General features: G+C 44.0%; 1 protein-coding gene across 2 annotated transcripts in view; it reads right to left on the bottom strand.

Annotated features, from left to right (window-relative positions):
• MGAT5 (alpha-1,6-mannosylglycoprotein 6-beta-N-acetylglucosaminyltransferase) overlaps positions 1-9,584 on the bottom strand; it is a 335,910-nt gene extending 326,326 nt beyond the window's left edge. For both annotated transcript variants that reach the window (XM_030326467.1, XM_030326469.1), the window contains exon 1: positions 9,471-9,584. The gene's annotated coding sequence lies outside the window, so the exon portion shown is untranslated. The remainder of the gene's footprint in view (positions 1-9,470) is intronic.
• Between the last annotated feature and the right edge of the window lie 18,325 nt (positions 9,585-27,909).

Below are 27,909 nucleotides of genomic sequence, written 5' to 3'. Positions count from 1 at the left end.
GTTATGAGTAGTCCAAAATGATATTCAAACAGACATCAAAAATACTTCTTATGCTATTCAAACATCTGAGATGAGGGGTGTATCAGTTAGCAGTTGCTGTGTAACAAAGCTCCCTAGAACTCAGTGGCTTGAAACAACAATCATCGAATATTTCTACAGCTCTACAGGTCAGCTGAATGGTTCTGGTGATCTAGGACAGATTCACCTGACCTTGCCAAGGCATGTTCAGGAGACTCTAAGCACCCAACAGTTCAGCTGGAGGCTGGCTGGTCCAGGATGGCCTCAGCTGACACAGTTTGGCTCATCCCGTGTGTCTCTCAGAACTCTCCATTAGGCTAGCCTAGGCATGTTTGCCAGGTGGTGGCAGGGATCTAAGAGAGCAAGTCCAGCTGTGTAAAAGGCAATCAGAAACATGCAGGCTCTTTTAAACTTGTTCACAGGATATTTGCTAACATCCCACTAGCCAAAGCATCACATGGCCAATCCCAGTGGTGGGGGAGGGAAGAAAAGGGGACTGTAGAGTTATAAGGCAAAAAGTGTAGAGACAGGGAGGCCATTAACTGGGGCCATCAGTGCAATTAATCTACCACAGGCAATATTTATTGTCTGTTATCATGTTGGCAGAAGCAGAGAAATTTGACATTATTTTACATTTCCCTTACCATTTCTCATTTTGTTTTTCCATTATCACTTCTGAGGCAGAAAGAGTGAAAAGAACACAGACTTCACAATCAACGAGATCCACTTTTGCATTCTGGCTTCATGACCCGGGGCAAGTTTCCTTAGTACCTCAGTTTCCTCACAGAAGTAGGACTGGTGATAATTACACAAGGCTGGACACATAAATGTGCATAGCTCAATGTCCAACCAAAGCAGGACTCAAATCCTAAATACAGTGTTTTGCAAATAGCTGACTTTAATATATTCAAAAAGACGAGGGGAACTTGCCTAAATTTCCTATGACAGTAAAGTTCCTCAACAGAAAGACGGAGATCTACATAAACAGTAAAACAAACAAACAAACAAACAACAACAAAAAAAACAACACAATTCTTTACAAAGAGTTTAGAGCACTGTGGGAGGCAGAAAAATGGCCCCAGAGATGTTCACGTCCTAATCCCTGGAACCTGTGAACACACTACCTTACAGGACACACAGGATTACCTTAAGGACCTTGAGATGAGATTATCCTGGATTATCCGGGAGGGCCCAATCTAATCACATAGATCCTTAATATCAGAGAACCTTTCCCAGCTATCATCAGAGAGCCAGGTTGATGGCAGAGGGACAAGGACTCAGCTCAGCATCACTGGTTCTGACCGCGGAGGAAGGGGGCACAAGCCTACGAATGTGGGTGGCCTCTAGAAGCTGAAAGAGGCAAGGAAGTGGATTCTTCCCTAGAGTTTCCAGAAGAAGTGGACACTTGGTCTTAGCCGAAGGGGCCTGTGTTGTCTCTCTGACCTACTGAAATATAAAACAATAAATTTGTGTGGCTTTAAGCCACTAATTTTGTGGTTATATATAGAAAGATTGCGTAATCTTATAATCTTCATACTAAAGGCTGACAATGAGGAAACAGAAAAGTCTCTCTCAAAGTCACTGGAGTGGGAGGAAGAAACCGGAACTCGGAGAACACTAACCAGGCACGGCATCAAAAATGGAAAGCTGTATCTGATTCTGTTTTAGGGGCAATTAGAGAAAAGGTACTATGATAGAATAAGCAACTCATTATCATGGAAAACACTTTACTGCAGTCTATAGGAGAGTGTAATAAAATCATTAGCCATACAATCTCCAAAGACATCCTAGCTACAGCTGATAAGCCTGTGCTAGGAGAAAAACAGTATTAACAAAATCCTTCCACACCAACTTTCTGGAGACTTCTTTTAACCGAGGGCTACTCCAGATCTGCAGCTCCAATCTGACCACTCCTACTTCTTGTTGTAGATAACAGAACAATGAGGCAAAGAGTGCTAACAGCGTAGACATGAATACACACACAATTTCACACAGTAGTACCAGTTTGTTGGGTTTCATGAGCCCAAGAATTGTGTTCTCACTATGGAAAAAATGTCCACAAAAAGTACTCTGATTGATTTAAACAACTGAACTGTAAACAAGCACAACCAAAAAGGCCCTCAAAACTAGGAAAACACCTAGAATATTAAGGACAGATTAAGGAAAGAAGAGTTAGATAAGCATGCTGAACCCAGCCAAGAAGGCATACTAGAAGAATCCCACGTATGTAGGAGAAGCTAAGAGATGCCTCGTATGACACATGAAGAACCAGAATCACAGAACGTTGAACTGACCTGCATGGAGACAGCCGGCTAACTGCAGACAGGCCCGCCTGTCACGGTGGAAGTTTACCCAGGATGCCAGGATGCCCAGCTGATTATGTGAGCGGCCAGGGGCACAGGCCCTGTGGGAGGGTGCCTTCTAGAGCTCTGTACTCCTTTCTGAGAAGTCCTTGGGGCTAGATGCATTGTTTTTTTTAGCCAACCTAGGAAACAACTTTCCCTTTCTGAAGCTTATTGGACCTCAGAAAAGCAAATAAGAAACAAAAAAAGGAATGGTGAAACTATAGAAGAAAAATGGTAACATTCACCTAAGAGAATTACATCTGTATGTCCTAAATGATGGCTAGTGAAAGATCACCCACATAATGTCCCCTTGGGAGGCCCTTCCCCTCCAAATCCCCACTTAGTTCTGCCTCTAACCCCAGTGGCTCTGAAAAATTACAGGAGAGGGGGTGAGGGAAATCCCACAGAAATAGGAAAGAAATATCAAGAAATGCACCGAAGGAACACAGAAAGATCCTACTTAGCATGAGGCAGAGGTGGAGCTCTCCTAAAAAAACATGCATAAGAGAAAGAGTCAGTCATGTAGAAAACTCACTGGCAGGAGCACTAGTAAATTAAAAAAATCGGAAGTGAAAATAACAGATGGTTAAAAAAAAGGACCTACAAGGAGATTGATATCAAACTGCCTGTTCTTTTAATGTAGTTGTTTGGTGGGGAAGCTGTAATGAACGTATGTACACAGAATTTGGCCCAGCTTGTGGCAGGGTAAATCCTTAGCCTCGTTCCCCAGGGCACTGTGCCACATAACCACAGAACTCCGCGAGCCTGGTCATCTTCTGCTCTTTGAATCTCAAGTTCCCAAAGGAAAAAACAGCTTCACTAGGGGAAACAGGTTATTTCTAGGCGGAGTAGTAAGGACCAAGGCTTTTTATTTCTAAATATACAAAAATAAACATCCCAGAAGAATAGTGATAATAGAGGGTTGGTTCCTCTTAGGTAAGCATTTCAACTGTCTACTACAGGGAGTCTACCAGCAAGAGCAAAAACAACTTGAGTTTTCCTCAATCTTTTTTTTATTCAGTAAGGGAATTTTCTTTCTTCATGCCACACCTCCTTTGCCATATGTATGGGATTATACAACGTTAGGACTGAACAGAACTTTGGAGCTCATTCAATCCCCTCTTACTTTTCCACAGAAGAACTGAGGCCCAAAGTGGTCACAAGGGCTGACTTAATGTGTTCTTCATTTGCATACTGCCTCCTAACTGAACTTAACTCTTCTGTGTGGCCCTGACCAGGCCTAGACTTTAAACTCCTTGAGCACCTAGGGACTACTTATTAACCAGAAACACTCAGAATCTGGAACAGGCAGGAGCCCCAGGATGCCCAATGCAATGCTAGTCATACGCAAGGAATAAAATGAAAGGAAATGGTGCTTGCTGTTGCGTCCAACTGGAAGATTCCACCAAGTATGGTAATTCCAGTGGTCAGAGGAATATTCTTCAGGGCCTCAGCAATCCTTCCAGGAATCCACAGACACTGTGGGATTGTCCTCATGGGCCCTTTATTAGAAGCCCTGAGGCCTCTGCCAGGTCACCCCTTGCCTACCCCATGCTCCTATAGAATGGAAATCAATGCTGAGTGGGGCCAGAAGCCCTGAGACACACATAGACAGAGAGACAGAAACAGACACACACACACACACACACACACACACACACACACACACACAGAAAAGGAGAGAGAGAGAATTTAAGAGTGAAATGTAAAATCGATTCCAGACTGTATTCTTAAAATGTCAAACTTAACATTCAGAAGGGAATACCTCACTTAAAGGTATAATATAAGTTGCTCAGATTCTCCCACATGGGGATGGTAAAAAGATGTGGACATACCACCTGCTCTCCACCAGATTCCAAGGTGAAGTCGGATGTGTGCCTACAGGGGGTTCCAGGAGTGGGAGAGACAGATGTCAAATGACAAACTATCACATTTGCTTCCTGAATCATTTCTGAAGACAAAGCAGGTACACATCTGTTATCAGTTGTTATCAATTGCTCCTATAGACCAAGGGTCAGAAGTGAAACCCAGCTTTGTCACTACTGCCCACTGGCTGATAAGCCCTTCTCCCTCTGCACCTCTATGCCCTCAGCTAGAAAGAGAAGGAATCAGGAGGGATCTCCCTGAGCTGCTTTTCAACCCCTGAGTGTCTAAGCTTCCTCTTGGCTTTGGTTGGAAAGGAAGGGCTGGCTGGAACAGGGTGAGCTTGCTAGCCTTAACTAAGCATAGTGCAGCTAATATGGACTCCGGACCTAGACCACCTGGGTTCTAATCCTGGCCCAGCCACTTGCCAGCTGTACGTGACCTAGGCCAGGTTTCACGACCTTGCAAAGGTCTCAGTCTCCCAATATATAAAATGGGAATAACAATAGTATCCACCTTACTGTCGTAGCAAAGAGTAAAGGAAATACAAAAGAAACATTTGCAACCATGTCAATTACAGAAGGTAATTTTTTTTCATCCCATCTCTTTTTTCTTGCTCACCTCTTCTTGACACTTCTCCACTAAGACACATAATATCTGTGATGATCACCAACACAACACACTTCCATGGGTGGACTGAGACATGAAAGACTATTATACTTCCAAAACTATTATAGTGGAAGACTGTTCTGTGTAGGATACTTATGAAAAGCATCTCACCAGCATGACAGGACTTAGAAGCCGTCTGTGCTCAGAACTACAACACTAAGGACTGCAGCTTAGACAGGAGTGGGTGGGTGGCACACGTTCCCTCCAGGGCCAGCCACAAAAATCACAGAGGGATGCAAAAGTGACGCTGTTATTCTGTTCTAGGGGTAAAAAGTGAATCAAATGCAAACACCAGTATTTAACTCCTGCAAGTAATAAAGTACTTAGATACACCTCACTCCTAAATTCATGCCATGGCCAACAGGGTTGAGAAATACTCCTTAGCCATCGTATATAACCTCCCCAGCTGGGGCCAAGGTCCAGCAGGCCTTAACACAAGCATCGCAGGGTGGGGGCGGTTTACAGGGAAAACCCCACCAAACCCAGCCATGAAAGCTGATCCCCATGGCCTGTCCAGATTTTTCAGACCTGACAAACGGCCTCGACAGAAAGGCTCCTGTTCTCTTTGCAGCAAGTTATGTGTTCAGACAAGACAGCTCCGGGATTTTGAAGAAATAAAGTGATTCTTCCAACCCCTCTCCTGCACACATACAGCTTTCCAGATGCGACAAAGTCGGGGAAACATGAATTTAAGCAATGAAAGAATAAATAAATAACACAGCCCAAGTGGGCAAACACAGCTCAAGTCCCCATGCTTCCAGCCAACAGAGAACATGGTTAAAAGCACTAAGGCTCCTGGGACCCAACTTGGCGACCTTCCAAGAGCTATTAGTTTGCATTAACACACTGAAAGAGAAGGTCAGATAAATTAAAAGTGAGAAGGTAATTTTGAAGAAGGACGTCTTTATACTCAGCACCGGCACAGGGCATGGCTCATGGCAGCTGCCATATAAACACTCAATGAACACACCTGCAGCTGGCAGAGGTCACACCATGCTCAGATTTTTGATGTTGACACAAGATGCAAGATACCACAGAGACAAGACTTAGATTAGAAACTCTAAGGGGCACCGGGGGGCTCAGTCAGTTAAGTGTCCGACTTTGGCTCAGGTCATGATCTCACGGCTCGTGAGTTCAAGCCCCATGTTGGGCTCTGTGCTGACTATTCAGAGCCTGGAGTCTGCTTTGGATTCTGTGTCTCCCTCTCTCTCTGCCCTACCCCCACTAGTTCTCTCCCTCTCTCTCTTTCTCTCTCAAAAAAAAAAAAAAAAGCATTTAAAAAAATCTTTAAAGAAAGAAACTTTAACAAGGGTCGGGAGATCTTTACTCAATTTCAAACAAATTAGAAAGTACAATTATCCTTTGGTTATTAGGAGTGACTCTATACTTCAAAGCACTTGAGAACTTTCAAGGCAGCCTAGTAAAACTTGCATTGACAAGTACCAGATTTATTTGTGACCCAAACCTCTCAACTGTCACCCACAATGGCATCCTCCCCCAATATAAAATTATTCCCTTTCTTTTTTAAAAAGTACCTGGATTCTGGAACACATACATCTTCCTTCAGCCAAAACTATCAATTAACTGATCACCTGACACAAGGACCCTTTCTCAAACTTTGACACTCAACACAATAAACCCTCTGAGACAAAGCTCCTGGCAGTATATGCTTTCCTGATATTTACTACAATAATATCAACAAAGAAAGCCACCCCCCACCACCACCCCTCCTTTCTGGACCCAGAGGGCCGAAAGACACAAGGAGGACGGAATAAAATGAGTACCCACTACTTTTTACATCTCTTGGCAAGGAGCAGGGCAACTACCCACCTGGACGATCACAAGTGTGAGAGAGGACATGAACCTCCCAACCCAAGTCTTATGATGACCGCTCTATGCAGTTTTCTGGACATCTCTGCTGCACATACCGGTCACTGTCTGTCCCCTGCCAAGATCAATCTGAGGTGACTCTGCAATGACTTAGATCCCAAGCCACATGGAGCATTTGGAAAGGTGGTGTTAAGTGAGGGACATCTACAATGGACCCTGAGGAGCCACACTTCTAAGGGAGGAACCAAAGGCCTCCCCTTGGGCTAGAATCACAGGGGGACTAGCATTTCAATGCTTTTGGAGGCCAGCTGGGCAGAAGGCTGGCTTAGTTATTTTTAAACTGAGAAACTGAATGGGAAGGGAGAAAATTTGAATTCCTGTGCTCTCCTGAAATGAGGTCCCTTCCAGCTCCAAGATGCTACTGAAGAACATTGCATAGGCACATACTTCTTTATGAGAATGTACATATACATACATACGTGTGAGTGTATATGTCTGCTCTATTCACACTTGGAACACAAAGCGCTTGAAATGTACACTGCTGGGATCACAAGTCCCTGAGCTGCTTTGCAACACGGCTGGAGCACCCAGATGCCACTGACAGATATGGGCAGAGTCTGAGCCCCCAGTCTCCCGCCATCGCAGTCCGCCTTAACACCAGCCGGCAACTGCTCCTGTAGGTGCAAACCCCCAAAGCCCCAACCCAGGCCTGCAGATTCCTTTCTCCTAGTGATTCTGGTCACAAGTGTCCCAAACCCAGGCAAACTGGAACAAAGGTGGAGACCAAAGGAAAAGCCAGCACCCAGCTCTGCAGAGTGTGGGTGTCAAGCAGAGGCACTCGCTTCTCCTCTTGTCGCAGCACCTAGAAGGGGGAGAAGGGTCACCCTCTTCACCCTCCTCTATCATGGCCTTTTTCAGAACCTCTCCACTTCACTCCAACTACATTGGGTTAGTAACTGGAGAAAACTAAAAAGGCCTCTAGAAAATGGAGCGTCACTCTAATCCTGACAAAGTTAAGGTTGCTTACCTCAGCCCTGAACAAGAACAAGAAGAATTTGTAGGAAAGCAGGAAGTGGGGGTGGTGGTGAAAACTCATTTATTAAGTCAGATCTGTGATGGGCTTGCCCATCGCGAAAAACTTTGATTTCTTGAATCAAAACAAGGCAGGTCTGATCCTGCGACAAGGATCAGGATAAGGGTGATGCAGTAGCTAACATGGTGGTGGGTGGGGAGGGGGTGCTCGAGGAGTAAAACCCAGCCAAGTTGCTCAGGTCCTGATAATGAACACAGGCAGGGGCACCAGCCCCCCCACTTGCCTCTCTTTACAATGAGATCCTGCTGCTCATGCTCGAATCTGAATTGTGTTTCCAGGTGCACCGGGCAATCCCACCGAGCCCGGTACAAACCTTAGCCTTCCCCTCCCCAACTTCACAGCTCCATAAATGCCCAACCTTCCCTAAACAGGCGGCCACAGCCAGGTGCAAACAAACTGTGCCCTCCCCTGAGCCGGGCTTGGCAGTCAGAACCAGGAGCACCGGGCTCTAGACCCCGACCCCGGCAGCTGAGAACCTCAAGCATCGCCTGGTTCCCGCAGAGCACCCCGCTGGCGCAAGCAACGCGGCTGGACAATGCAAGCGCCACCTCTTCCCTCTTGCGCGCGGTAGCTACGAAACCACGGCTTTGTGTGTGACAGCAAGTGTGTGCGCGAACGTCCCCGGCTCACACACCCCCTTCCACCCAGTCTGCTCCCTGCGCGAGGTCCGCGCGCTCAGCGAGTGCATAGAGAGCGGGTCCGACCGCACCGCCAGGCCTCTGGCCTCCCAGCCTCGGACCTGGCCTCGGGGAGCGAGGGATGACATCCACACCCCCGTTCCCAGCCGCGGGGGCGGTCGGCGCGAGTAGCGTCGGGAGCTGAGCAAAGGCTAGGCAGGGGCCAGGGGCACCAAAGGGCTACAGGCGGGCGCCGCGCCCCCCACCCACGCGCTCGGTCTCCCCCAACTTAGCTCGCAGCCGACCCGGAGGGGGCCGGGGCGGCTCGCGACTCGGCAGGAAGTTCCCAGGGCCGCACTGAGCATGCTCTCGGGGAGTGTGTGCGCGGGTGTGGGCTCTGCGCTCCCCGCAGCCTCTTCGGCCAGGCAGCCTGGCGGAGCGCGCGGGTGGGATCGCGGGGCCGGCGGCCGGCCCCTAGGGGTGGGGGTTTCCTCGGGCTTCCTTGGTCCCCCAGCCCTAAGGAGCTCCGGCCGCCGCATCCTTTCTCTTCTGGGCCTGGGGCCAACCTCCCTTCTTCCTCTCCCCTGGCCGGTGGCGGAGCCCGCCCTGTGCGCCCGGGTCCCGGGGACCCCAGCTCGGCCCACACCCGCAGCGCGACCCCACCAGCCTCCTCCGAGGTCCGAGCGCCCATCTGCCATCCCCGGCAGCTCGCCTCCGGTCCGCGCCACCAAAGCCTCCTCTGGTCAGTCCTTTTCCCAAAGGGCCCTGGGGGGCCTCCTGTCTCCCCTGGGGAGGGCTGCCCCGGGCAGGTGGGCGCCTCAAGGCGCGTCCCCCGCTGCACTCCCGGGTCCCGCAGAGCGGCTGCAGCCAGGGCACCCACGCAGGCGGCGGGCGGAAGCCCCTGGCCGCGCCGCCCTCGGTGCAGGCTCTCGCCGCCCGCGCTCAGCTCCCCGCGCCCTCCGTGGTCCCCTCTGCGTGCATCTCTCCGCGGGGATGGCAAGCCCGACGCGATCTCCGCGACCCAGTAGCTCTCACCTCCTTGTTGAGCAGCAGCAGTAGCAGCAGGGAGCGCCCGCCAGCCGCTGTCCCCGCGGGGCCCACGACACGGCGGGGCACGGGGTCGCGGCGCCCCGAGCCTGCGGCGCGGCTACCTGGGTTGGATCGCGCCCGGGGCCGCCGCGGCTGCCGCCGGAGCCGCAGGGCCGCCGCCGAGCGGGCCGCGGCAGGGACGGTCTACAAACTCCCAGCCCTGGCGGGGCCGCGCGCGGCGCGTCCACACACGGCCCGGACGCGGCAGAAACACTCCTCGGGGGGCTTAGCCTACCAGGGCGAGGGTCTGTCCGCAGTTTCTTCCAACACCCCCCTGCCTAACCTCTCCAACTTCTCCCCGCTTCTGGGCTCTCGGCTCCTGAAGGCAAGGATTCTGGTCAGAGACGTTGGGCAAACTCCCCGCCCTCCCAGGCAGAGCGCTCAGCCAATTCGGAACGCCCCAGCTTTTCAGGGGCCGTCTGCAAACTCTCAACTCTGTGGGAGAGGACTTCTAGCAACCTTTCAATTCCGCAGCCCAAAGGGAGAAAGGAGCGAGGGAGACAGGTTAATCGTGGCCATAAATAATATTCTAGCAAGGTCAGGGTTAGTGTGCAAATGTTCATATGACGAAGCATCCTCCCGAGTGGTGCAGTCCAGGGGCTTTTAAGCACTAGGGGCATTCCAGCAGTGAAGCCCAGTGAGGGAAGACTGGGGGCTCACCCATTTACAGGTGCATGCAACTTTAATACATGTCCTGAGTCTCAGTGTCCTTTGCAGAATGGGTTATAGGTAGCCTTCTGAGTCTACCACTTGGTTTTTTTTTTACTTTGGACAAGTCACTTAGCCATTTGAATTCAGCCTTTTTATGAGCATGATGCTGCCTCAGGAGTCTATTTTGGAGATGAAATAAAACATGTGAAAAGTATTTAGGTATACTTGGCATATAGTAGGCGCTCAATAAATGAATCCCATCTCTCTTTCTTTTTCTTCCTTCTCTCCCTGGATTCTACAAACACTCCGGATGAGCTAGCTGAACATTGTACTATTGTAAATTCAAAACGAAATAAAACACATCCCATGCCCTGAAGGTACCACAAACATTGACTGAGAAGACATATTAAATCCAACCAAACCCTGGGAGAGACAATGTTGTACAGTTGCATCGCTGAGCATTATAGATCATTGTTAAGGAGGATCTAGAATGGAAGACGAGTGGCCTGGTGGATCACCTAGGGGTCAAAATGACAGCATTCATAACCGCAGCAAGTTTCAGGCCCTGTAACTAGTCACTACATCAGATTCAACTTCCCTTTACCTTCCCTGTGGGATTTCTCCATCTCTACTTCACTGTCCTCCTTAGGGTCTTCTGTCCTGAATTTAGATCACCCCACTCTACTGTCCACAATCCTCAACAGAGGCATTTAAAAACTGATCATGGAATTTTTAGACCCTAGAAATGACTTAGCCCCACTTTCTCATTTTGTAAGTGAGCTCTCAGGGCCACCCAAGTGGTTAGGGAAATCTTCTGACCCCAGGATCTTAGTAGAACACACCTCATGGCCTCTCTTACATTTAGCTAGCTCTCATCTCAAGGCACATTAGGTCAGTCCTACCTTTTACTTCAAGCTCAAGTAAACAGCTCTCACATTTTTTGAACGGATGAGACCCCAATTCTCAGCTGTCTGAAACTGTCCAGGTGATACTCAAGAGCCACAAGGAAATCTGTAAGGGCAGGACTATTCCTCTTAATAAGACCTTTTGGTGAAATCCCAGGAACATTGCGAGGCACGTATTTTTCTCAGTCCCTTGTTAGAAAATAAGGTCTCACAGTGCTTAGGGCACTAGAAGCGAAATAGAAGAAGAGTGACATCTGGTGGCCAAGACTTTCTGGGCTTTGAATATGGATGGTACAAATTCTAAATCTAGTAGATTTGCTTCAAAGCCAAGTTCCTGCGTGTGGTTAATAACTGTACCACCGGGTTGCCTAGAGATTTCTGAAAGATATCAGTCATTTAAACATCACAGACCCACTGCTATAGAGGATATTACATACAGTGATTATTTCAGGACCTTTTAAAAAATATATGTATATATAGAGAGATAAAGTTTAAGGGTGTAATATTCATATGTACACACATTATATGTATTTATATGATACAAATATATTTGTATTATATATATATATAGATTCTATTTATTTATATAAATAATATACTTACAATGCCTTTGAAGGAAATTAATACTATCTCAAGTATTTTTCTTATAGAATTAACATTATAATTTATATTAATAATTACTAAAGGATACTGCTTATGAACATAAAGATACTCACTAGGATGGAGTTGTGTATTTCATCACGTCCTCTCAAGAGAGAATTCATTATAAACTTAGAGAGGAAGAAAATAACACAGTGCGATTTCAATAGTGAAAGCCCTGGCTGCTGATGGTCAAGGTCATGCTTACCGGATGAACTGTGGTTGGTTTTTGGCATTTCCACCACTTGTGAACAATGGATGTTAGGTTAAAAGAAGGAAGATGTTTGGAATTACTTCACAACAATGCAACAGTGTCTGTTGGTATTGCTAAGTCTGCTCTACTTCTTTCCATATATTCGTCCCATGTAACATACTTTAGATAATTGCTCAATTATAAATGTAGAAAACACAATTCTGTCTACACAATCAAGCCCATTGTTTCTCAGCATCTCTTACTAAGCTCTGTGTGAATTACCCTGATCTCATAACAACTCATGGAGCAGATTTACTATACCCATTTTATAGAAGAAGCAGCCAAGACTTTGAAAAATTAAGTAATATGCCCACCAACAGGCACTGCTGATTAGGGCCAGAGTCAGGATTGAATCCAAAGTTTTCCAAACTCCAGAACTCAAATCTTTCCATTACACTATGATGCCCACCTCCAGGAAACTAAGAAGAAATGAAGATCAGGGCAGAAATCACTCTGAAGAGTACACTAAAATCTAAAGGGGATATTTAAGGTAAGAAACACAAATCACATTTCTTAACCTATTCAAGTTGTATGAAAGTTATAAGCAACAAATAACAATTGTGTACATAAACCTTATAAAGCTGGGACTATGTGCTTCAGTCTTAAAGCAGGTCTCTGTGAAATAAAAATATGTTTTGGTTGTTGTTGTTTTTTTTTTTTTTTTTCCTGCTCAGGACCTGAACTATCTTTAAAAGCTTGGGATTTATGTACTATGTAATCCCTGTGGAAGTTAAAGACTCCAATGGCAAAGGTGATCAAGTTTTTGAGATGGCGCTGCTGACAGTGGTAACAATGACCAGTGCCATGGTATTGATAGTGGAAGCCGGCATGGCTCATATACAGTGGTAGAGAAAGCAGTGTCTTCACCTTACCAGTTCTATGAAAAGATCTGAGCCGTTGTTTCTAAATGCATGTGCCTCTGAGCCCAACTCTAAGCTTTCCTTTAAATAAATTCCTCTTCTCATTAAATCAGGTAGAGTACGTTTCTTTTCCTTGTGGTTAAGTAGCCTGACTGATACAGACATTAGAATCGACAGACACAAACCCTCAGGAAAACAGAAGAAGTTAAGGCTGGGTTATCTAGTTTGAATAAGACGGGGGATTGAAAGTCCAGCTGGTTGACAGGGTTTTCATGCAGGCAGTTTAGGGCATGGAGTAGCAAAATGCTTTATTCAGTTAACACTGTGCTCACCTAGAATGAAGCACCCTTTGAAAACAGTTCTGGGGAAACCAAGTAGCAGCTTAGGAACACAAGAACTAAAGTGGGAGTAAAGTGGCTGTCGCTGTTGTTTTTTTTCCTGGAGTTAGCTTAGAGAAAGAGAACAATGAGCTCTGACTCCTAATTTCTCAGCTCAAACTCCTAAGTTTTCAGCTCAAAGGACATATACATGAGGGACTTCTCTGTGATTTCTAATACAGTTAAACAACCAAACAACAACAATAACAATAAAGTTTCTTTTTTCTAGCAACTAGAAGTCAAGATAGGTGAAAACTAAAAACAAAAATTGATCTTGTGGGTCACTGAATTACAAAATCACTTAAATTCACAGCCTAAACACTCTTTATCTGAAACCAAGGACATTGATTAGAACAGAGTAGAACTCTGATGACTGAATGGAGAGACACGAGAAAATTCAGATGATTTAATGTACATCACACCCCTCTATGTGTTGGCTTCCCTTGCCAAACAAATGAAGGCAATGATGAGGTTCCTAGCATACCTCAAGAGCCCAAATGAAAAGATAAACCCTGAAGAAAACTTAACCATCACATGGAGTTTTGACAGTCTGCTAACTTGTAAGAGCAAAGTCCGGGAAATACATGTGGCAAGAGATTCTGAAAATTCTAGACCAAAAAAGGAAGAAGGCAGCTTTAGATTGGGCTGACTCTATTGATATGGAAGCAGTTATCAAAATTCTAGACCCAAAGTGCTTATGTGAGCAGTTGGGGATAATATTAATCATCTGCTCAGTTGGTGCTGAAATCCAGACTTCATGGGGAACATAAATAATAATGCTAGCTGACACACATGTAGCTTTTGCTAGGTACCAAGCACTATTTAAAATGCTTTCACATATTGGGACACCTCGGTGACTCATCCGACTTTGGCTCAGGTCATGTCACAGTTCATGAGTTCAAGCCCTGCACTGGGCTCTGTGCTGTCAGCTTAGAGCCCATTTCAGATCCCTCTTTGTGCCCCTCCACCACCCTCTCTCTCAAAAATAAATAAACACTTAAAAAATTTTAAGAAGAAAAGTTATAAAAAAGGCAATACTTTCATATATTGTTATTCAATCCTAAGAATAAGTTTGAGATATGTATTATCATGTCTACTTATAAAAGAGGAAACTGAGGCATTTGGAGCTTCAACTGTAAGGGTTAAATTGTAGTGTAGGGCTAACCTGTAGCCTTGAGAAATAACAGCTTTGTTTTGACACCGTAGGTTAAGAGATAACAGCCTTGTCCTATCAATCAAAGGAACAAAAGTTCAAGGAAAATCAACTGGATTAGTGTTTCATTGGATTGGGGCAAGGGCATGCCTGAACTGTTTCTACCCCCATCTGGGAACTATTTCTTTGTTCTGTTCCCAGTTGATGATAAGACGATGTGGTTGGCTATAAAAACTCTGTACCCCGGCTGTTCGAAGCCGCACTCTGGTCAAGAGTGTCTGTCCCGATCGGTAGGCCTTGCCTCTCATTGCAATAAACTTTGTTGTGACTGTCATTGGTGCCCGTAGCGTTCTGTTTCAGGAGTCATGTGGATGCAACACAACAATTTCCCATATGCAGCTTGTAAGTGGTGAAGCTGAGATTCGAATCAGTTAGCCTGGTTCTAGAGTCTTGGTTTTTAAGATCTATGCTGAAGTTCTTATGAAGGCAACATGCCAGAAATACCTTGATACTATGTAGGGAAAGCAATCCAACAATTTAGGGAAAATGACATAAAAGATTCAGCAGGTGTCACCTACTTATCTATTCCACTAGTATGTTCTCCAAGATGCCCCAGAAGACATATTTGTCTCAGCACTGAGAAGCCCACTGGGGAAGGGAATGCCAGCATTTTTGAAAAGCACTGCTATGGCTTTTCTCTGGAGGCCAGACCTCACAACAGAGTTGTAGCCCTCACTCAGTTCCCAAATCTGCTGACCACCAACCAGGAGCCCCTTGAAAATAAGAGAGACTGCTCATTTCCCCAAACCCCAATGGAGAACCATCCAAAAGCCATTCCCAGTCCCATTTTCTTTACTACATGCTACTACAGAGTCTGGAAAGCCAGATTCTTGCATTCTCCTGTCTACAAGTACTGGGTGTTGGGGCAACCAGTGACCCAGTTCTGGCCAATGAGATCTAAGGAAAAGTGTGCTGAGGGATGCTGAAAACAATGATTTGTTTCCTTTTAATAGAGATGTAGGAGGAGATAGGTGCTCACCTTGGCCACCCTTGTACTTCTTGCCTTTGAATGAGGTCATGATGCCTGGAACTGTAGCAGCCATCATTCAAATATAGGATATAAGTCTAAATGTAAAAGCCACTCAGGTGATCAGTACTTATGATGAAAAGAACCTGAGCTCTTGAAGAACCACGCCCAAAACCATGTGCCTCCAGGCTTCTTGTTATGTGAGGGAAACAAATCCCTCCCTACTTGTTAAGATATAATCTATCTCCCTTTTCTAACACTTGCAAACCAAAGTACTCCTCAATGATAAAGTAACTCTTGAGAAAGGATCCAAAATAACAATACAGATATGTACTATGTATCTTCATTCCAACACACAGAAGAAATCCAAAACTTGTATATATTGCTATTCTGTCTTGCCTGAAAACTTTAAAGAGGATCCATTTATATCATTTACAGCAATATATTTTTAAAAATTCCCTTTCTCGATATTCTATCCACTTTGATCACAGCCTACAAAGCTCCAGGGCATCTTGCTCCAACTCTTTTTCTCTCTCTTTTCTCCTTGCTCCTTTCCTACTGCTTCCACCTTTATGATGTAGATTTCCTGGCTTCCAACAAGCAACAATGAAAAGGGAGGAAGGGGCCTTGTAACTGCAAAATTCCTTTCAGTGATGCCCAGCGCTCCTACATCAATAATTTTTGTTCCATCACATATAATTTTTTACTTTAACTTTTTAATTGTGTTTACAGTTGCTTATAGATTTCTGTATTTCAGATCCTATTACCGACTTTCATTTTATTTTATTTATTTATTTATTTATTTATTGAGAGAGAGAGAGAGACCACAAGTGGAGGAGGGGCAGAGAGGGAGAGGGAGAGAGAGTGAGTCCCAAGCAGGCTCCATGCTGTCAGCACAGAGCCCAACACAGGCCTCGAACACACAAACCTTGAGATCGTGACCTGAGCCAAAACCAACAGTTGGAAGCTTAACCAGCTGAGCCACCCAGGCACCCTATCATTGACTTTCATTTTTAAAGTAAAGATGCCTTCTCTTGGAAAATGAGCTGGTTCCAGTAGAAGACCAAGTCACATTTGAGAATGTCAAATGTCCACAAAGTGCATATCTTTGAATGCACAGCCTATATTAACAGCCTATATTTACATTTTTTTTAACATTTATTTATTTTTGAGACAGAGAGAGACAGAGCATGAACGGGGGAGGGGCAGAGAGAGAGGGAGACACAGAATCAGAAGTAGGCTCCAGGCTCTGAGCCATCGGCCCAGAGCCCGATGCGGGGCTCGAACTCACAGACCACGAGATTGTGACCTGAGCTGAAGTCGGACGCTCAACCAACTAAGCCACCCAGGCGCCCCATTAACAGCCTATATTTAAATATATTTCTATATTTAGAAATAACAGCCTATATTTAAAAAATAATTCTAATGCTTAAGATGGCATTACAGTAAAACCTTGGATTGTGAGTAATTTGTTCTGTGAGTGTTCCACAAGATGAGCAAACATTTCTAATAAACTTTAACTTGATAAATAAGCAATGTCTTGCAATAAGAGTAGTACTTGATACTGAATATCACATGATCACAACTGAGCCAATGGTTCTTGAAATTCTCTTTGATGTACGAGTGCTTTGGATTACAAGCATGTTTCCAGAATGAATTATGCTCACAAACCAAAGTTTTACTGTGTATGGAAAAATGGGGGAGCTAGGCTTATTTCTACATAAGATTGTGTTAATGGTCCTATATTGGTCCTATATATATATTCGTTGCTGTTGTAACAAATTACCACGAACATAGTGGCCTAAAATAACACAAATGTATTATCTTACAGCGCAGACCAGAAGTCCAGAATGAGTATTAATGGGCTAAAATCAAGGTGCCAACAGGAGTTGGTTCCTTCTGGATGGTCCAAGGGAGAATCTGCCCCTTGCTTCTTGTAGCTTCTAGAAGCTCTGGCACTCCTTGGCTCCTCATTGCATCACTCCAATCCCGGTTTCTGTTATCCTATCACCTTCTCCCTGCTTTGACCTTCTTGCCTCTTTTTCATAAGGACCCTTGTGATTATATTTAGGGCCCACATGGAAAAAACAGGATAATCTCTTCATCTAAATAGTCTAACAATCATAGGTGCAAATTCCCTTTTGCCATTTAGAGGGTCATCCACAGGTTCCAGAGATTAAGATGTGAACATATTTAAAGGATCCTTATTCAGCTTACCACATTCTACCTTCTGGCCCCCAAAGATTCACATCCATCCTACAGCAAAATACATTTACCCCTTTCCATTATGTCCCAAATTCTCAACCTGTCACAGCATCAAACCAAAGCTCAAAATCTCTCTGAATATTATCCGTTCAAGAGTCCCAAATCACTTCATCTAAATCAAGAATGAGTAAGACTCTGGGTACGATTCATCCTGGAGCAAAATTCCTCTCCATCCATAGATTTGTGAAACCAGCAAACAGGTTATTGGCTCCCCCAAATACAATGGTAAGACAGACCTAGGACAATAGTTATAGACATTCCCATTCAAAAAGGAATAAAATAGAGGGAAAGAAGAAGTCATTCATCCCAAACAATTTTGAAATCCACCTGTGAAAACTATTTCAAGGGCTGTGATTAAAAACCTTTGTGGCTTTTGGTTCAAATCCCTGAGGATGGGAGTTTATCCTGAGTCATTCTTTCTTTTTCATGAAGAGTAGAACATGTTTTCACTTAAGTAGTTTGATCCACCTGTTTCCTGCCTATGGAACTTGGGGAGTCCAAGAGTGTTTTTTTTTTTTTTACTTTGTCCCCTCTGTGTCCCCTTTGGTTCAAAGTGACAACATTTCTTTTTTTTTTTTTTTTTTTTTTTTTAGAGTTTGGTAGGCTTTATTAACTTCTTTTTTTCCATGTACATTTTACTCCCTTTGCTTTATTTTATTTATTTATTTATTTATTTGTCCTTTTTTTTCTTTCAATTTTTTTTTTTAATATATGAAATTTATTGTCAAATTGGTTTCCATACAACACCCAGTGCTCATCCCAAAAGGTGCCCTCCTCAATACCCATCACCCACCCTCCCCTCCCTCCCACCCCCCATCAACCCTCAGTTTGTTCTCAGTTTTTAAGAGTCTCTTATGCTTTGGCTCTCTCCCACTCTAACCTCTTTTTTTTTTTCCTTCCCCCCCCCCCATGGATTCCCGTTAAGTTTCTCAGGATCCACATAAGAGTGAAACCATATGGTATCTGTCTTTCTCTGTATGGCTTATTTCACTTAGCATCACACTCTCCAGTTCCATCCACGTTGCTACAAAAGGCCATATTTCATTTTTTCTCATTGCCACGTAGTATTCCATTGTGTATATAAACCACAATTTCTTTATCCATTCATCAGTTGATGGACATTTAGGCTCTTTCCATAATTTGGCTATTGTTGAGAGTGCTGGCTGCTATGAACATTGGGGTACAAGTGCCCCTATGCATCAGTACTCCTGTATCCCTTGGGTAAATTCCTAGCAGTGCTCTTGCTGGGTCATAGGGTAGGTCTATTTTTAATTTTCTGAGGAACCTCCACACTGCTTTCCAGAGCGGCTGCACCAATTTGCATTGCCACCAACAGTGCAAGAGGGTTCCCGTTTCTCCACATCCTCTCCAGCATCTATAGTCTCCTAATTTGTTCATTTTGGCCACTCTGACTGGCGTGAGGTGATACCTGAGTGTGGTTTTGATTTGTATTTCCCTGATAAGGAGCGACGCTGAACATCTTTTCATGTGCCTGTTGGCCATCTGGATGTCTTCTTTAGAGAAGTGTCTATTCATGTTTTCTGCCCATTTCTTCACTGGGTTATTTGTTTTTCGGGTGTGGAGTTTGGTGAGCTCTTCATAGATTTTGGATACTAGCCCTTTGTCCGATATGTCATTTGCAAATATCTTTTCCCATTCCGTTGGTTGCCTTTTAGTTTTGTTGGTTGTTTCCTTTGCTGTGCAGAAGCTTTTTATCTTCATAAGATCCCAGTAATTCACTTTTGCTTTTAATTCCCTTGCCTTTGGGGATGTGTCGAGGAAGAGATTGCTACGGCTGAGGTCAGAGAGGTCTTTTCCTGCTTTCTCCTCTAGGGTTTTGATGGTTTCCTGTCTCACATTCAGGTCCTTTATCCATTTTGAGTTTATTTTTGTGAATGGTGTGAGAAAGTGGTCTAGTTTCAACCTTCTGCATGTTGCTGTCCAGTTCTCCCAGCACCATTTGTTAAAGAGGCTGTCTTTTTTCCATTGGATGTTCTTTCCTGCTTTGTCAAAGATGAGTTGTCCATACGTTTGTGGGTCTAGTTCTGGGGTTTCTATTCTATTCCATTGGTCTGTGTGTCTGTTTTTGTGCCAATACCATGCTGTCTTGATGATGACAGCTTTGTAGTAGAGGCTAAAGTCTGGGATTGTGATGCCTCCTGCTTTGGTCTTCTTCTTCAAAATTCCTTTGGCTATTCGGGGCCTTTTGTGGTTCCATATGAATTTTAGGATTGCTTGTTCTAGTTTCGAGAAGAATGCTGTTGCAATTTTGATTGGGATTGCATTGAATGTGTAGATAGCTTTGGGTGTGACATTTCTTATATAACATCATCAAGAACCTTGTGGGTCTCCCATGTATGTTACAGAGATTCCCACCATTAGACAAAAGTCTCCTCTATAGGTTCTTCCTGGATAGGCCCATGAGATGGCTGAGGAAATCCATTAGTCACATGCTTTATCTCTTCAAGGAGCCCTCTGTGAGACAGAATATAGTGACATTTTATTTCTTCCCAGTACTTCCAGAAGATTGCCCACCCACACACTCAGCTTCCTCTCCAGGCTTTCTTTCCTGATTGTAAGTCTCCTAATTTTGGTCTTTTTTGTAATCTGGATAGGCTGAGAATTTCCAAAATTATTAATTCCTGGTTCCATTTGCTTAACATTTCTTTTCTCAATTTATCTCTTTCCTCTTGTATTTTACTACAAACAATAAGAATCAGGTAGTTTGCATCTTCAACACTTTATTTAGAAATCTCCTCAGCTGGGGTGCCTGGGTGGCTCAGTTTGTTACGTGTCTGACTCTTGGTTTCAGCTCAGGTCAGCATCTCATGGCTCATGAGTTTGAGCCCTTTGTCAGGTCTGTGCAAATACACAGAGCTTTCTTGGGATCCTCTCTCTCCCACTCTCTCTGCCCCTTGCCTGCTCACACATGCTCTCTCTCTCTCAAAATAAACTTAAAAAAAAAAAATCTCTTCAGTGAAATATGCAAGTTCATCACTAACAAATTCTTTCCACATATAGGACACAATTTAGCTAACCTTTCTACCACAAGAATCTCCTTTCTTCCATATTCCCACAACATATTTCTCATTTCCTCCTGAGCCTTTACAAGCAGTTTTTAACATCCATATCTCTACTAACAGTCTGTTCAAGGCAATCTAGTCTTTTTCAAACTTTAAATCATGCTCTCAATTCCAAAGCTACATCCACATTTTTAGGTATTTGTGACAGCAGCACCTCACATTCAGATACCAAAATCTGTACTGCTTTTCATTTGCCACTATACAAAAAAAAAACCCCACAAATTTAGTGCCTTAAAAAAACATAAAAGTATTCTCTTATAGTTTGGAGGTCAGAAGTCTAAAATCAAGATGTTGGCAGGGCTACATTGCTTCTGGAGACTTTGGAGGACATTCTGTCTCCTTGCCTTTTCCAGCTTCTGGAGGCTGTCCTCAGTCCTTGGCTCGTGGCCCTGCATCACATCACCTTTTCTCCTTCTGTTTCCCATATCCTTCTTCTCTCTCTCTTTTTTTTTAATGTTTATTTATTTTTGAGAGAAAAAGAGAGCGTTAGAAGGGGAGGGGCAGAGAGAGACGGAGACACAGAATCCGAAACAAGCTCCAGGCTCTGAACTGTCAGCACAGTGCCCGATGTGGGGCTTAAACTCACAAACCGCAAGATTGTGATCTGAGACAAAGTCAGACACTCAACAGACTGAGCGACTCAGGCGCACCCCCGTCTTCTTCTTCTAATTCTGATCTTACTTCCCTCTTAGAAGGATCCGTGGTTACATTGGGCTCACCCAAAAATCCAAGATAATCTCTCCATCTTAAAACCCTTACTTTAATCACATCTGAAAAGTCCTTTTGCTATATGAGGTCATATTTTCAGGTTCCAGGGATTAGGATGTGCCATTCTGGCATGCATTATTCAGCCTACCACTGGCCCTAATTCTTCACCCCTCCTTGGAACCATGTCCTTTGTGGTGTCATTTTGTAGCACCCTCTCTCTGTGGGTGGGGTGTCCTCCCCACCCTTGAACTCTGGGCCTAGCCCTGTGACTTGATTTAGCTAATAGACAGGAGGCAAAAGTGATGTTTTCAATGGGTCTTTCAAATCTCCTCCTGTCTTTTGAGCTATTTCCATTGCCCCAAGGAGTGTTTCTATGAGTCTAGTCCAGTGATCCCATGAGCTGGATGAGGGACTTTGTGGAGAAAAGCCCCCCATGCAAACATAGCTTAGGAGCCCCCAGCTGCTCCACAAACACAAGAGTAAGCCCAGGTAAGAGCAGATAGTCTCCACAGCTAACACTCAGATCTGAGATATGGATGCTTATTGTTGAATGCCACTGAGTTTTAGGGTAGTTTATTAAACAGCAATATAATTCTTTTATTTGCACAATAATTTTAAGGCCTAAGGAAGAGCTACCAATGGCCATATTTGTTCAGAATACCTAGAGTCATGTGAATTTAGCACACACATACACACTCTTCATTTTATAGCTTATTAAACTTAATTTGTCAGGGCTTTGCTAAAACTTCTTCCAAAGAAAATGTCTGGGCTGAATCAAAGTGGGACCAGAGAAAAATTGGAGAAGGCAATGATGTAAAAGAGAGGGATCATCTTTCTTGGAATGTCCTCAACAGAAGTTAAAATAATGAGGGAGACTTTCAGTCTTACTGAAAAAGACTTCCAAAGACCAGAAAATTATCTAAAGAACGCTTTCAGGCATTTTGTGTTGATGCTCTTCTTTGTTTTACAAATTTTGGAAATTAGAAAGGGTTTCTGAAAGTGTTTTTTGCAATACTGTTCAGCTGTCTTTTTAAAAAATTTATTTATTTATTTTAATGTTCATTTTTGAGAGAGAGACAGGGCATGAGTGGGGGAGAGGCAGAGAGAGAGGGAGACACAGAATCCAAAGCAGGCTTCAGGCTCTGAGCTGTCAGCACAGAGACCCACATGGGGCTTGAACCCACGAGTCATGAGATCATGACCTGAGCCGAAGTCAGATGCTTAACCGACTGAGCCACCCAGGCGCCCCTCAGCTGTCTTAATTATGCTGTTACTGTTGTGGGTGTGTAGCAGTTGTGTGCCAACAGCCGATTGTGTGCATCTCTCACTGACTCCGTGTTCCGTGGTTTTGGTGACATCAGGATGATAGCTAGCATTGAGCCATGGTGGGAGTTTTTAGATCATGGAAATCTTGCTTCAGTTATGGATGTGCGCATTGGGTCCTAATAGGAAGTGTATTTCTTACTCTGGGTCATGGTCAAAAGCTTGGAAGGCCATGGCCCTCATAGTGATTGAGTAAACTTCAACTCCCTGCAGTACTAACAATCTATTTGTGTACAACATTTCTGCCCCTGGACACAGAGCTTGACACGGCAGTAAAGCAAATGGTGACACTACCCAAATTAATTTGGAAATAGGCATTTTTCTATGGATGTTTCTGCTGTGGGTGTTCAGTTTCTGTATTGCTCTTTGTCCTCCATGCAGCTGCAGGAGCTGGGGGATAGGGTGTGTGTGTGTGTATGTGTGCGTGTGTGAATATTTCACCCTAATGTTTTCAGGCTACAAATTACAGTTTATGTCAGTAATGGGGAAAGAATGGGGATTTTGCTTGCATGACTTCCAAAGACAGTGGTGGTCCCTGCTGACCTTCTCTCAGTCCATGCTCCATGCCCCAGCAGTGCCATTCTTGAGTGAGACGGGACAGAGCTGGCTTTGAACCATGCTAGTGGCTCTTGTCTGCAGCCAGCAGGCACTTGCACAGTGATCTAAGAAACCTCAGGCTCCAGAATAATTCACCAGCTCTCTTGGACTGGGAACTAGATGCAAATCAAGTTTGCATTGGTAATGAAGTCTGGAACAATCTCTGTGTCAGACAAGAATCTTCAAATCTACTTTTGTGTGTCTACCCTTAGGAGAAGGGTGAGATGCTGCTTTTCTTTGAATTTCTATATTTTGATGAAACACACTATGTATTTCAATAAACAAACTGAACACTTTGATTTTTTAAATATATATATATATGTACATATATATATATATATATATCATTTTTATTTTAGAAAGAGAGAGTGTGTGCAAGCGAGGGAGAGGGGCAAAGGGAAAGAGAGAGAGAGAGAAAGCATCTCAAGCAGCCTCCTCACTCAGTGCCAGAGCCCAAGGTGGGACTTGATCCCATGACCTGAGCCAAAATCAGGAGTCAGACACTTACCCGACTGAGCCATCCAGGCGCACCCTGAACGTTTTGCTTTTGCTTCATGACTTTCTGTGCATTCCAAGCCTCAGGCATATTTAGGCCCTTGGTGCTTCTTCCTGTCCATTTCACTTGAATTCCCCATTTTCACTGTAACAGAAGTTTAGACAGGAGCACTGGGTAGATACTGATGTCAAGGGAAGCTTCCTGGAGCCATATAGTGCAAACCCTTATTAACACTTTGTTTCACAAAAACAGGACTTAACCCACACCCCAATCTCCAAAACCTCACTCTTTGACTTGATCAATTACTCTAGTCACTGTTGCCTAAATAGCTATGCAGAGGCAGTATCAAGTGGAGCCCTTACCCACCCCACAACTCCAAATCCAGCCCGACTGGGTCAATGAGCCACACCTATAGGGGAATATCAGCATTGTGACAGTGCTCCCAGAGAGCAACACTTAACCAAGAAAAGTAGAAAAGAGTGACAACAACAATCAAATTTCTTGGTAGTCGTTGTGGCTAACAGTACATTGCAGACACAGTTCTGGGTGTTTTATTTGTGTTAAATCACAAAAGTCCTTGGAAGGAGATGCTGTTAGTATCATTTTACAACTAAAGACAACTGAGGTTAAGTAACTTGCTCAAGATCACAGAGGCAGTAAGAGGCAAAATCTGGTTCCAAACCCAGAGAGGTTGGCCCCAAGTCTCAGGCTCTTAGCAAGATGGCATCATGCCCCTTATTCTGTAGCCTGGGTTGTTAACTAGTGAAGGGGCCCAAAGGGCCCTCCTCACCCTGTCCTTAGCTGTCTCTCCAGCCTCACCTTTTCTCACCTAACCCTCAAGGCCCCGAAGCTCCAGCACAGTTTGTGGAGGCTTTTGCACAAGCTATGTGCTTCCATGGGGCCTGTTTCAAAAGATAAATCACCTTTAAATGTTAGTGTTTGAATTATATACAGTAAAAGAAAAAATCTGATGCTGCATCTTATACTGGATTACAATGATTGTTGTGGTATGATGCCAAAGTCAAAGCCACTAAAGTAACAATAATAACCATCAGCTTACGTGTATTTGCTTGATGAGCCCTCACAATGTTAAATTTTACCTGAGCCCAAGGAAAACAACAATGGTTAAGAAATCCTCCTATCCTTTGGTTTTCTGAAATTCCCCACCCTTTGGGGTTTCAGAAAACAGCCGAAGGCAAAGAACCCTTCCCTCTTCCTTTATGACTTAGATCACAACAGCCTCCACTGCTCCTCACAATTCCCTTACCTACATGGCTCTATAAAACCCCAGATCTTCTTCCTTTTCTTTGGGATTCCCCATTAATAGACTTTCTCTTTATTGCAACAGCCTGAATCAACCCACCTCCTCCATCATCCAGTGCATTTTGTCTTTGACAGTTTGGTGCCATGACGCAGATAGGATTGGGTTTCTCCTTCAGATGCTCACTTTTACTCCACCCAAGTAACCAGACCCCTGTGTTGACCCCTTGTGCTCCATTTGTGACTGGTGACTGGGGGACCCATTGGTGCGTCTGACTTCAAGTCCTGTTGCGGACTCTTGCCCGTTGCCAGTACAGTAAGGAGTTTATTTTGATTCTTTTTGAGGACAGTTTCCCCCCACTATTTGAAAGTAGAGCGCTCCTATGAAATCTTTTGTAAACTGAAATGGTATAAAACAAAGAACATGTCCACTTTCCCAAAATTCGAGTTATGCCATTTTGCTTTTATGAAAGACTTACATTAGTACCTGTTTTTAGTAATGGGAAGAAATCTGAAAAGGATTTTCAGTTTTATGGAAAAAGCCGGTACTGTTCTCATGTAGGTCTTTCCTGACAGTGGAGTGGCAGAAGACAAACTTGTGGGAAGCAGAGGTACCTTTACTTGCTTGAATCCCAGCTTCATCCAGTTTTATGATCTGACCATTTGTGATTTCTGCAAATAGATTGATGGTTTATAGAGCTCTTGTCTCTGATGGGTGAGCGATGACAGATAATCTATCGTGTTACTCTTTTCCATTGTCAATTGGTCTGTTTTTAGCTCAAATCGATTAAGAATTTATACCCAATAAGAGAACAGCTCTTTGATATGAAGTTTTCTATATCTGTGTTTATGTGAAATTTAAAATTGAATCTATACACTATCTGGATTCATGTGTATATGTGTCTGTGAGTTTATAATATATTTTAAAATTCAGATGGTATTATCAAATTAGATTATAAAATCTCTTAAAAGAACTCTATTCTGATTGGCTTAAAGATAAATAAGCACTTACATGAAATGAATATTTCTAAAGTTCTCATAGGATACAGAGAGGCTATATCTTTGGGTTTGTTAACAAACTTGTTTACTTTTTGCCACTTTGAGAAATTGTACTAAAGGGGGTGTGTTTTTGTTTTTGTTTAAAAAAAAAAAAAAGGTGGGGGAGAGAGAGAAAGAGACAGCAGTTTTGTCCTAAAGTAAAATGATTGGTTGTTCCAAAATGAGAAATAGGAACTTTTAAGATAAACCTCAATAAGTATAAAAGCTTATAGAAAGCTTGAAGGAAGGGAATTTTACTTGACATGATCAAAGTGGGCTATGGTTTATAATTTACTTACAAGATTTTTTAAAATTTAATTGTTTTTAAATGTTTATTCATTTTTTAGAGAGAGTGAGAGAGGGTGGAGGAGGGGCAGAGAGAGAGGGAGACAATCCGAAGCAGGCTCCAGGTTCTGAGCTGTCAGCACAGAGCCTGATGCAGGGCTCAAACTCATGAACCCAGTCAGGTCACGAGATCATGACCTGAGCCAAAGCCCAACCGACCAAGCCTCGACTTTGGCTCAGGTCATGATCTCACGGTTCCTGAGTTTGAGCTCCATATCCAGCTCTGTGCTGACAGTGTGGAGCCTGGAACCTGCTGCAGATTCTGTATCTTCCTATCTCTCTCTCTGCTCCTCCCCTGCTCACACTCTGTCTCTCTCAAAAATAAACATTAAAATTTTTTTTTCTAAATCTTTGGCGCCAATTGTACTGATGAAAACTAGAATTTGCTTTTTTCTCAATTAAAATTGTTCCGGAAACTGGTCTGGATCATCCAGCAGAAGAACCAGCACACGGAGATCTTGGAAGGCAAGAGGTTTATTTTACACTGGTGGGCCCAGAGGAGATCATTCTCCAGAGATCTGAGCCCAGAGCATCAACAGAGGGGACAATTTATAGTCTGCCATTTCCGCATTCCTCATTAGTAGTAATTTGGCGCCTGAAGCAAGCAGGGTGGGAACAAGAACAGGGAAGGGGAAGGGACGTCTTGAGGCAAGGACTGAAATTCCCTTATCAGTCCTGTCGGCCATGATACAACAGATTTTTCCCTAACAAAATGACAAGGTTTTCTGAGATTATTGGTTGCTTTATCAAAGTTTATTGGTACCTTCTGTGTAATCTGCCCAGATGACAAAGATTCTGTGTATTATAAGAATAATTTCCTGTGCTTTATGTTGACTTTGTCATGTCTGTGATTATTTGAGAACAAAGTCTTTCACTTCTGAAAGAGCTCTTTTAGGTTGTTTATCATCACAGTATCTCCTATGTTTGCTTTTTAATTCTGTTACTGTCACTTCGATTACATTGGTAGCCATGTATTATTCTCAGCAACCCATGACCTAATCTTTTTTTTTTTAATTTTTTTAACGTTTATTTATTATTGAGAGACAGAGAGACCCAGAGCATGAGCAGGGGAGGGGCCAAGAGATGGAGAGACACGGAATCCAAAGCAGGCTCCAGACTCCGAGCTGTCAGCACAGAGACCGACGCCGGGCTCGAACTCACAAGCCGCGAGATCATGACCTGAGCTGAAGTCGGACACTCTACCAACTGAGCCACCCAGGTGCCCCCCCCACCCAACTCCCACCATGACCTAATTTTAACCAGTGTTCAAATTCTCCTGACAAGTTTTGGTATTTTGCACTTCCTAAATTGAATCCTAAATGGTGTCTTTAAGTCTGTCTTTAAGATTTCCCAGAGGGTCCCCAGAAAAATCGCAAGCAATTTGTTCTTTTCCCTTATGAGAAGA

Source organism: Lynx canadensis, chromosome C1 (assembly GCF_007474595.2).
Source record: "Lynx canadensis isolate LIC74 chromosome C1, mLynCan4.pri.v2, whole genome shotgun sequence".
In the NCBI taxonomy this organism is placed as follows: domain Eukaryota; kingdom Metazoa; phylum Chordata; class Mammalia; order Carnivora; family Felidae; genus Lynx; species Lynx canadensis.
Note: the sequence above shows the minus strand (reverse complement) of the source record. Positions and strands in the feature narration are given on the sequence as shown.